The sequence below is a fragment of the Magnolia sinica genome, chromosome 1 (assembly GCF_029962835.1).
Source record: "Magnolia sinica isolate HGM2019 chromosome 1, MsV1, whole genome shotgun sequence".
In the NCBI taxonomy this organism is placed as follows: Eukaryota; Viridiplantae; Streptophyta; class Magnoliopsida; order Magnoliales; family Magnoliaceae; genus Magnolia; species Magnolia sinica.
The window spans coordinates 68,804,932-68,817,393 of NC_080573.1; the positions used below are offsets into that span (position 1 = coordinate 68,804,932).

Genomic DNA, 12,462 nt, shown 5'->3' on the forward strand with positions numbered 1-12,462 from the left:
TAATATCATCATCCTCTTTCAGAAGGTATAATCCGTCCCTCTCCTTTGATTAAATGGGCTTAGAAGTGGTGCTTGATTTTGGGTAAGTGTCCCATTATTGTGCATTTTCAGCAAGTCTATCCAAGTAGTCACACACATCATTGACATTTTTATTCAAGAATTCCCCATTGCACATTGTCTCAACCAATTGGCGCATGGAAGATGTCAGTTTATCATAAAAAAAGTGTATAATGCGCCACATTTCAAAACCTTGTTGTGGGCATGAACTGACAAGATCCTTGAACCACTCCCAACATTGGAAGAATGTTTCATCCTCCTTTTGGGCAAAGTTCATGATTGACTTTCTAAGGGTGTTCATTTTATGATGTGGAAAAAAATTCTTTATGAACTCCCTTATCATGTCATTCCATGTGCCAATAGATCTGGGACGTGGTGAATGCAACCACATCTTAGCTTTCTCTTTCAAAGAAAAGGGAAAGAGTTTCAGTCTGACCATGTCGTCGGATACGTTTGGAAAATATAAAGTGGATATGATCTCATCAAACTCTTTCAAGTGCAAATATGGACTTTCATATTCAAGTCCATGGAAATTTGGAAGGAGTTGGATCACCCCTAGCTTGATATTCATGTGTCCCGTATTTTCTGGAAAAACCATGCATGAGGGTGTACTCACCTCCGCCAGTTGTAAATAATCTCATAAAGTACGAGGCGAGGGTTCTTGATGCACCTCATTCTCATCCTAGACTTCCTCAACCCTTGGTTGAGGTTGTCTTCCCGGTTGATTAACTGGTTGATTTGCAGCCATCACTTCAATTAACTCTTAAGGATCTCAAGTGGTGTCTAATCATGTGATGGATAGATAACCCCTCAACCAATCTACATTCATTTAAAAGACGTTGAGTGTTATCACGGATCCACTTGGGCATGAAACACTCTCAGCCCTCAATTTCATATTCTAACCTAAACTTAAAAAGGAAGAAAGGAAATAGAAAGAAAGAAGAGGTGGAAAGAAGTTACCAAATTAGAAGTTCCTAAGTTAAGGTCCTGCAAAACAAAACAAAACAAGTCATTTTCTAAATTAGAAAGTTCCTAAAATAGAGAGTAAACTAGCTTCTAAAAAGGGAAAACTTCTAAAAATCGAAAATAGAAAGTTTCTAAAAACTGATTAGGAAATTTCTAAACCTAGAATTAGAAAGTATATTAATTTCTAAAAATAAAAGAAATCCTAGAATTAGAAAGTGTCTAAAAATAGAAAATAAAACCCTAATCTTAAAAATAGAAAAAGTAGAAAAATTAGAAAGAGATTACCAATTTAGAAAGTCTATATCAAGGTCCTACAAAACAGGAAAGTTTGGTTGGTTTCTAAAAATCAAACAGAAAAACCTAAACCTAAACTTAGAAAACCCTAATCTTAACATAATTCTAAAACTGGTCAAACTCAGAAAAACGTAACCATCAATCCCCGACAACGGCGCCAAAAACTTATTCATAACCCCAAGTATAGGGTCACGATGTAGTAATAATCTCAGTAAGACCGAGGTCGAATCCACAGGGATTGAACCTTGTAGGTATTCTGAAAGTCACTAGAACTAGAACTAGAAGAAGATATAATCTAATTTGGAGAATTTAAAAGAATAATGGTGAATTATTAAACTAAAACATGTAAAATTCAAAGGTGGGAAACTAGGGTTTCTAAGGATCCACTTGTAGAGATCAGTGAGATCTATGCTTGATTCAATAACACAACTGGAATTAGAGTCTCATCTTCATCCAATTGGAAGATATTTCATTAAAAAGCAATTCTGAACTTCCTTTGATCTAGTCCTCAATAGATGAGAGGTATGAGAACTAGCATTGATTCCATCACAAAACCATGTCCATGAGACAAAGCAAACAATAGAATTTACCAATCCACAAACACAGAGATAATTATGAAGATTAGAAGGATTCCATCATCCAACCATGTCCAAGGGGCGATGGTGAACAACAGGGTTCCTAATTTCATAATCACAATAATGCAAAGAACATGCTCAAAGCTATCACAGATCCATTGTAATTTAAGTCACAATAAACCATAAAAAACTAAAAGCATTCCTTATAATCAAACTAGAATCAAAGACAGTTCAATTAAAACATGAATCAAGAGCATAAAAAATATCCCATCACGCTACAAGCTTCACCTCTTAGCCCTACCTAAGAGGTTTAACTCATTATAGACATGATGATCTAAAATCTCTTAGAAAACATAAACAAAACAGGAATTAAGAAAAGGAAGAAAAACTCTTATTGATGTTAGCTAATCCACTCTCTTTCTTGCTCTCCTCTTCACGTTCCTGCTGATCACACCCCCTCTCCTTTGCACATTCTCCTCCTTTTATAATAGCAAGAGGATGCTAGGTCGGTCATTGACCTTCTTTACGCAATACACTTCGCAAAAGAACCGGACGCGCGATCTCTGCTTTACGCAGTAAAAATGCAAAACGGCTTGCGTTTGATTTGGATTTGGGACGAAGGATCTTACGGTCCACGATATCTGACCACACAGGAAGGGTCGAAATCCTCCTCTCCATCTTTTGGATGGCCTGGATCATCATCTTGGTCCTTTGTTTGGTGGCCCATCATTCCAGATCATCCGGCTTTCATGGACATGCGCAGGCTGTGAAACTCGATTTGCGTCGATGCTTGGTGGGGCCCTTGATTGGAGTCGAGGAGAAATCCACTCCGTCCATTGGATGCGGCTCGAGATTCTGGTCGAAAATGTATATTTTTGGTCATCCGTTGATGAGGCACATGGGATCTTTTATTTGTCATCCATCTTGCATTTGAACGGTTGAAATCAGATCCTCGCTATCTCTTAGAATTTTGTCACCTAGGTCTTGTTCAAATGGACCGTGGGATTCTAGTGGATGGTCCGGATCAGACCGCTGAGTCAAGATGGTGGCCCACAAGGACCCATCCGTAAGTCCTTGTTCACTGTGACGCAGGCAGGAATTTGAAATTTCCAAATTTGGTCAATCAACGGTCTGTTGACCGATTTCACTAGTTCGGTGCACAACAGGTACACTCTTGCTGTGCCCGCGCACAATGCAAGGTGTGGCCCACTGTGATGTTCTTGGCAAATCCACACCATCCATCCATCATCCCATCTAATTTAAGGAGTGCAGTCCAAAATTGAGGCATATCCAGAGATCAGGTGGGCCTCAAATCAGTGATTTAAGGCTGATTTTCCATTGGACCACTTCCACAATGATCCAATGGCTGAAATTTTACATGTACGGTTACTTTATGATCCCCATGCGGGATGTGCCAAACGGATGGTGGAAACCCTGTGATGTTGCATTTAGGATGATTCTCAGGCTTCTTTATCTTCAATCACTTGATTTTCTCGGATCTTTGGCATGTGAATTCTTCAATCTTAGTCTCCTAAGATTCGTCCCTTGCCTTGGTGATTTTTTAGCATCAAATCAATGCCTTTAGTACCCTTTTCAGTCCAAGCTCATAAATTCACCTTGCAACACAAACGTGATTAAATTAGAGCGTTAAGCATTATCATGTATATAAAACTAGGTAATAATTGGGGTCTAATATCCAATATTTGACCCTCAACAATATATTGTATAATGGGTCAGGTACTTCATTAGGGAGCTATAACAAGAAGTGAGCAAAAGAAGAATTTTTATGTGAGGATTAACTATAAAATATTGGTCAAGGTGTATAACACAATCTATCATAGTTGGCTCAAGGACATTTGGGAAGCATAGGTAAATGAGTATGTCTTTTTGTAAGAGTCAATTAATAACCAACCACTTGACTAATAATCTTTTTCACTAATATGGAGCTTGTTGAGATTCATGCAATACAGGAAAATTTAATAAAAACTCTGCTTCTCCATATGATTAGGGTATCATGTATGTTTTGGAATTATTACTGAAAATCATACTAAATGTTTTGATACCTCAATAGGACCAGAAAAGGTGATCTCAGTAAGCCAAAATCACGGATTTGCAACGGACCAAATCCGTCGTAAAACCAAATAAACGATGGATTTCGTCCGTTGCTTGGTCTGTCGCTGTTTAATGGGTCGTTTTTTCTTTTCGACGGATAAAATCTGTTGCAAAAAATAAAAAATCCATCGCTGAAATTCAAAAAAAACCAACCGAATTATTCGTCATTTAAAACAATACAGATAAGGTCCGTCGCTAATATGAGGAGAGCGACGAACCTCAAGTTCGTTGATTCACTTGTTCAGAAATTAGCGACGGATTTGGTCCGTCGCTAAAATATCTGTAAATTAAAAGAATTATCATCAGTTTTTTTTTTTTTTTTTTTTTTGAATCTAACACCTGATAGTCATTCATTAAATAATTCACACGATTTTTTTTTTAATAAGAATGCTATTCACAAAATTGATAGATACACATTTCTTAGAACTTCCTTTCAATACAATAGTACCCAATTATACCTTGTATGAAAAAACAAAAACAAAACGAGGGTTGCATCTGAAATTATATGCAAAGAAAATGAGAAGCCTTACTACGTAACTGAGGTAGAGCACTCCACACTATGTAGAGCACTCCACACTACCAGACGAAAGAAATCTAAAAACAAATCAAGGAGGAACACTAACCATAGAACCTCAAACATAGGCATGGAATTGTCTCTAGCAAATCGGGAACCTTAAAGTATAAATTACAGAAAGCATTTTGCTTAAATATTGCTTCTCTAAGCTAACTTGGGAGTGCCCTTTAATTTTCTTCTTACATTTTTTTCACTTGTAGTAAAATCTGTACCCTTCATACAAGTTACTTTAGAACCAGCTATGGCATAGATGCATTACCCTTTGAGACAAAATATGCATTTGCACTTTAAGACATGGCTAGCAACAAGAAGAATTTCATTAATGAGATGATCTTGTAAAAAACATTGAACAAGAAAACAACACAACACAAAAAGCCGATTGGGGCAAGCACCTTGGGAACACCGGTTCTGTTTTTCAGTAACTTTTGGGAATGGATGTTCCAACAAGCAAAAGAGCTTGTATAAGAAAGTAAAGTGATCGTATAATAGAAATTATAATAATGGTGCCTCTCATATACCAACAACCATTTTCACCAAGAGATTAATGATATAGTTCTAGAAAAAGGCACTAAGTTACCTGAAAAATGTTGAGAAAAAGAGATGAGCCCTTGAGATGAGATTAAGCAAGATCTCACTATTGAATAAGCTCTTTTATTTCTTTCTACATCTGCACAACAAAAGGTCATCTATGTTTTTAGGTCATAGAAACTTTGTCTCTTTAAACGCCCAATAATTTTGAATCCAAAAATCAACAATTGGATTTGGGTTCTGAATTTCTGCAATTGAGGCCCTAGGAATTTAAAAACCCAAAATGAAAGTTAACCGTTTTCTAGCATTGGAGAGCCAAATTCAAAGAAATAAAACAACCAAATGCCATTTCAGAGTCTTCCAGAAAGGTGTAAAAAAAAAAGGAAAAGAAAAGAAAAACCCACTTGAGTTCTTTGAAATCCGTACCATAAACCTTGTGTTTTAAGATCATGGCTCCCACTCAAATCACCTCCACTGCTGCCATCGAGCTGTTTATCAATCAACCGCCTCCTTTTCTTAGTCATCGCTTCTTTAAGAATTCAACTTATCAATATCAAATACTATCAAACATATCCCAAACCAATTTCCAAAGAAATGCAACTTTAATTCAATGAAATCATCAATGAAAATAGAGAATTCTGCATGAAAAAACACTAAAAAAAAAAAATGAACCTTTTTCTATGGCACTCTTTCTTTGCACCAAGGCCACATCTCTTCTGGTAAGCTTTCACGTCAAATTAATGTGTATGATAACCATCAGTAATTTTTCAGCAATGATCCAGAATAAGAAAGAAAGACCCAACATACAGAGGTGAAAGAGAAGGAAAAAACATACACAAGTGTAAGACATGCAAAGTTGTAGGGTCTCTCCAATTACAGCTAGCAAATGTCTTCTTTGCACACACAACACAATTAGATAATGATATTCAGACAATCACTGTAAAAGTCTCTCCAATTACAGCTACAAGAACATTTGTGTCTAGGTCCCATAAAGTGACAATGTCTTCTACGGCAATATAGCTAGAATAGAGCCATCGCCAGAAAATACAGCAGTTGTCATTGACCTTTTCTTACATGGAAATCAAGTTCTCAATCAGAACGTGGACTAGAGCAGTCCAATCTCTGTCATTTTTGGCTCATTGCTCACTAATGTAGTGACAACTGATGCACAGTCCCAATCACTATAAATAAATAGAAAATGAGATGCGAAAATCTCATTTAAGGCATGCATTTGTAAAACTAAAGATTTTACATATATTCCAACCATCCACATTCAAAAGAAAAGAAAAAAAATTGCTAAATTTATGAAGTGACATATTTCATTACAGAGATTATCTGAAAATAAACAATTATAAATAAATAGAAAATGAGATGTGAATATCTGAGCTAAGGCATGCATGTGTAGATCTAATGATTCTATATGTACTCCAACCATCCACACTCAAAAGAAAAGAAAAGAGAAGAAAATTCTTTTCTTTTTTTTTTGCCAAATTTTATGAACTAACACCATTCATTTGAAAAATTAGCTGAAAATAAAATATAAAAACAATAGAAAATGAGATGCAAAAATCTGATCTAAGGCATGCATTTGTACATTTAATGATTCTACATGTATTCTAACCATCCACACTCAAAAGAAGAAGAAAGAAAAAACTAATTTTGCTGAATTTTATGAATTGACACCATTCATTCCAAAAATTACTTGAAAATAGAAAGTTACAAAAAATGAAAATGAGATGCAAAAAAAATTAAACGAAGGCATGCATGTGTAGATTTAAAGATTCTACATGTATTCCAACCATCCACACTCAAAAGAAAATAGAAGAAAAAGCTGACACTATTCATTACAGCCAAGGTGTCCCGTATCGGTATCGGTTGGCGTAACGGTGACCTCCAAAACCGATACGGATACGGGGGCGTAACGGTGATACGGGGGCGTAACGGCCCGTAACGGCGCAAATTTTTTTTTTTTATCAAAAAAATATGAAAAAATATGGATTAAATCCAGAATATTCTAAGCATTCCAAATATGCATTCATTTATAAATTGGAACATGTTTATGGTGGTGTAACGGTCCACTCTTTAGTGAGAAGTTGTATCGGACTGTCTGATGAATTTATGAACCAGATAACCTGAATTTGACTACAAAATTCATATATTTAATTTTCTAACTATCTACTATCAATGATAGATATATTAGAATGAATGTAATATGAAAATATCTTACATTTAGGTGTTTGCAATTATTTTTGAGGGCCAAAATTCATGCGTAAATAGAAAAAAAATATAAAATGGCACCCCAAATATGTAAAATGCACATTAACATGTTCTACTATGATTAACACATCATATGGCATCATTAAAACAGCAAAAGAATCATTAAAAAATGATTTTTCGAATTTTCAAAAAAAGGGCCGAAATAAATGCGTAAATAGAAAAAAATAAAAAATATATATAAAATGGCACCCCAAATATGTAAAATGCACATTAACATGTTCCACTATTATTAACACATCATATGGCATCATTAAAACAGCAAAAGAATCATTAAAAAATGATTTTTCGAATTTTCAAAAAAAGGGCCGAAATAAATGGGTAAATAAAAAAATATAAAAAAAAAATATAAAATGGAACCCCAAATCTGTAAAATGCATATTAACATGTTCTACTATGATTAACACATCATATGGCATCATTAAAACAGCAAAAGAATCATTAAAAAATGATTTTTCAAATTTTCAAAAAAAGGGCCAAAATAAATGCGTAAATAGAAAAAAATATATAAAATATATAAAATGGAACCCCAAATCTGTAAAATGCAGATTAACATGTTCTACCTTGATTAACACATCATATGACATCATTAAAACAGCAAAAGAATAATTTAAAAATGGTTTTTCGAATTTTCTAAAAAAGGGCCAAAATAAATGCGTAAATAGAAAAAAATATTAAAAAAATATAAAATGGCACCCCAAATCTGTAAAATGCACATTAACATGTTCTACTATGATTAATACATCAAATGGCATGATTAAAACAGCAAAACAACCATTAAAAACTGATTTTTCGAATTTTAAAAAAAGGGACCAAAATTCATGCGTAAATAGAAAAAAATATTAAAAAATTATTAAATGGCACCCCAAATCTGTAAAATGCACATTAACATGTTCTACTATGATTAACACATCATATGACATGATTAAAACAGCAAAATATATTAAAAAAAGTATAAATACCTATTTTTGACGAATTTCTGAAAAATGGACCACCGAGCTTTGATTCAAAAAAATCTATAATATAATGTGTTTTTCTATCAAATACCTAGCTAAGGTTGGTCGAAATTAGTAGTAGAAGGAGTTAGAAACAGTTTGGAAGCAAGAGGTTTCAAAAAAACAGCAAAAACAGAACTAAAAAAAAAAAGTTACCGTTTCGGGCCCGTTACGGGCCCGTAATGGCCCGTTACGCCCGTATCGGTCGAATCGGCCGTATCGGCCAATACGGGTACAAAAAATCGAATCGGCCGTTTCGGCCCCGAAACGGGTAACGGTTCGCACCGTTACCGTTACGTATCGGCCGATACGACCAATACGTAACCGATTTGGCATACCATGATTACAGCTGACACTATCCACGTATTTTGTGAATTTTAAGTAAAGTGCTTGAAATGTCCACTTCAAGCACTCGAAAATAGGAATGGTAGATAATTCAAATGTTATTAGCTCAGACAAACAACCATTTTTTTCCACACCCTCAAATCTATTGAACAGGATTAAACTTTCCAAGTAGCAGTGAATGAGAGCACCCTAATAGATAGTTAACTTACCACTCCAAGCGTCGAAATGGGCGGCCCAGATTAAAATTTATGTCTAGAGGAAAGACGTGCTATTTGCTTAAATGGGCATCAAGCCATACAAAAGATCTTTCAGGATATCTTTGTCATTCAATCATCTCACAAACCAAAACATAGGTCTTAATGTGGATTTTATATTTTCTATCAAGTCTTCATAAGCATTGGGAAAACAAATCTAAAAAAAAAAAAAAAAAAAAAGATGTATTCTTATATTTATTGGATTAATGTGTAAGAAAAAAAAAAAAAACTTTGCAGTTTCAAAACCAAGCATTATATTAAATCAACTTTTGGACAATTGAGAAGACATATTTTGAGGACTATGAGCTAAGTCTCAAACCCAAAGGGTGCCTACCACATAAAGATGTGGGTCACACACCACAAATGCAACATTGATGCATTGATGCATACATTAATTGTTTATAATTATAAACAATTATAATTTAAAATAAACTGGATGTCAATTCTTAGCATACATTAATGCATGTCAAATGTATAGCATGATGTTTATATTTCTGATTCCTAGTAAGTTATCCTTGGTAGATTAACGAGTCAAGGAACAAGTATATGATCCTTAATGTAGGCAATGCATATACATGGTATACCTGATTTTCCAATTTGGATTTTTTAGTTTGGACGAGTGGGGCCAATGGTTCAGCAATCTAGGCCATTGTTCTTCTAAGCACCACCATGGATGAACCATCCTATGAGAATCTCCCAACAGTAGTGACATAAGACAACCTAACTTTTCAAGTTATGGCTCAAAAATACATGGTTAGAAAAAGGAGTGCAGCAAAAGTCCCCATCTAACTGAAAAAAGGCCTAAGCATGGTGGATAGGGTCTTCCAATCTGAGACAATTCCAAGGCATGGTCCGTGTCCATGTTGGCACCTCACGTACCAATCATCCAAACCATTGGACAATGGACCAATTTGTTCAAAACAAAATTAGACTATGCATATGAGGATCATATAAATGCTTTCTATGGTCTACGACTGAAAACAATAGTGTTTTGCCTGTTTCAAGAGGACCATAAAGGAGAACACCCTGAAAAAATGCAGTGGTTAGGATCGATTATCCAGATGCTTTCTGTGGTCTACGACTCTAAATGAATACATATAATTTCATCTCAATTTAAATTGGTTAACCTCTAATTTAGTTAGGCAGTGCAACCTAAGAACTAACAGACCATATTTATAGAGTATGCCACCATCAAAAGGTTACCTTCGGCAGTTTGAAAAATATGTTGATCAATCATGACCATCCAACTAATAGGTAACCTAATGGATGGGACTGTCAGTGGGCCGGCTTGGGCCAAGCAAAATCAAAATTTTGAGTAGTCTTGGCCTAGTTCAAAAACTGGGCCAAAGCCAGTGTCTGGCCCAACCATTGACAGCCCTACTAATTTTGGGGTTCATGACAGATACTAACACTCCTCTAATAAAACAAAGACAAATCCACACTCAAGCTAATTTGATAGCTCCAAAGTTCCTACATAGACCTAAGATTCCTAAAAAATTGGAACTCCAACTATACAAAGCTTAGCCACAAAAATCCCTTAGTGCAGAAAACAACCATACATGCACAAACACCTGCCCTTGTGTAAAAAGAAACACAACTCAAAATCTAACCATGTAGAGTCAAAGTAATTAACCTAGAGATATATATTATATTTTTAGCCACATATAAAAAATATTGGACCTAGTATTATCTACTACATACTAGTAACATACAACCAATATTGGGGCACCATACCATAAGCTACAAGAATTTCATGTCCCCTTAAACAAGGTATCCTCCATTGATAACATACACACACACACACACACACACACACACACACACACACACACATATATATATATACATACACACACACATACATATATATATATTAAGTTCTTTATTTTCATTTACATTCGCAAATACATTCATCATCCATCCAACTATTAACAACATTTACAAAAAATAAAAGATATCCAACCAACTCTTAATAATAATTTGCAACTTAACCTACTGGGAACCGTCATGCACCATAATTTCTTACGGGAGAGCGGGTTCTGAGGAGTTACAAGTTGACCTTGACGACAGCATATAAATGAAGCGATAAAGATATAAATGATTCAAGCTTAATTTAAGGTTTCAAGAACTTACATTTCTTTACAGATTTATAGGTTCACCAAAGAGGAAGGAGTTGGACCTGAATATAAAACTTTTGATCGAGTGGATTGAAACTAGCACTGAGAGTGGATTGAAACTTTTGACCGACCTAGGATGGGAACAAGGTTGAAAATAGGCTCCTTACCTATCTCAAATTGCCGACTGATCTCTGCACACTCATTGAATGCCTCCAAAATTGTACCCAACCGCACATCCACAGTCAAGCACAAACTCGTTATGAAGTAAATCCTCAAATTCTGCAAAAGAAAATCAAGGAAAATCATACATTTTTAGCATTTTCAACCTTCTTTTCAAGAAAATTAAAATATAGTTTTAATCAAAAGAAACTTGCATTATGTTTGAATGTTTGATTTCATTACAATAAATATTGAATAATGTGTCTATATCTACATGATTCTGATCCTAAAGTAGAGAAAATAAATGGCAACCACAAAAAGTTGTATGACATAAAGTAGATACTTACAGGCTTTACCAAGTTCGTTAGAAAACTTATCTGATCACAACAGCTGGATTTCGGTAGCCAACAGAGAACAATGTGCATCGTATGCTCCAATAAAAGGGACTTTATGTTAGAAGGTGCAAAATCCTAACTGTGGCTGCACCACCACGCTAGAGCAACAATGCTGAGCAGAAAAACTGCAACAACTACAAGGCATAAGGTAAACAGTCCCTCCTAAGATTATAAAAAGTAAAGCACTCCTTAGGCAAGATAGTAACCATAATACAAATCATTTGGGAAAAAAAAAACCAATCTACTTCAATGTGAGATTTGTGGCCTTTTTCATATTGATTTTACAGCACATGTAAAGGGATATTACTAACTTTTAGATATCCCATACGGCATGATTATCTAAAAAGCATGCGCCGCTCACTGACCTATGACCAATAGTTCCTGCTTACTATCAGTTCTAAAGTCAAACAAGTAGAAGGGCAAATATCAGCCTGTAACTTATCTATAGTATAGAGTTAGTCATGTCAGAACATTGTCAATATCAGCATGTTGCAATGCAGAATGTATAAAATGCACCTAATGAAATGGGATATAGTTAAACTTAACAACCAAGGAACATGCTAAGTCAATGGATTGATCTGTGCAAGTGTCTGAGTGCAACTAGCAGCATGAGTATCCTCTTGAGGGCAATGGAACATCTCTCACATTAAAGTAAGCCATTTGAAAGTCTGTACAAAACCATATGGGCCCACACATCTCTAGTTTTTGAACAATGCGTGAATATTACTATGAATGCATGATAATCCGGAAGGTCAAGCTGATGGTATGCTTCTACATGTCAAGGTAAAAGACAAATCCAATTTCCTACCACTCACCA

General features: G+C 35.1%; 1 non-coding gene across 1 annotated transcript; it reads left to right on the forward strand.

Annotated features, from left to right (window-relative positions):
* The first annotated feature begins 245 nt into the window (after positions 1 to 245).
* LOC131223149 (small nucleolar RNA R71) lies at positions 246 to 352 on the forward strand. Its single transcript, XR_009160310.1, has one exon. It is a non-coding gene; the product is annotated as a small nucleolar RNA R71 (small nucleolar RNA).
* Positions 353 to 12,462: the final 12,110 nt, after the last annotated feature.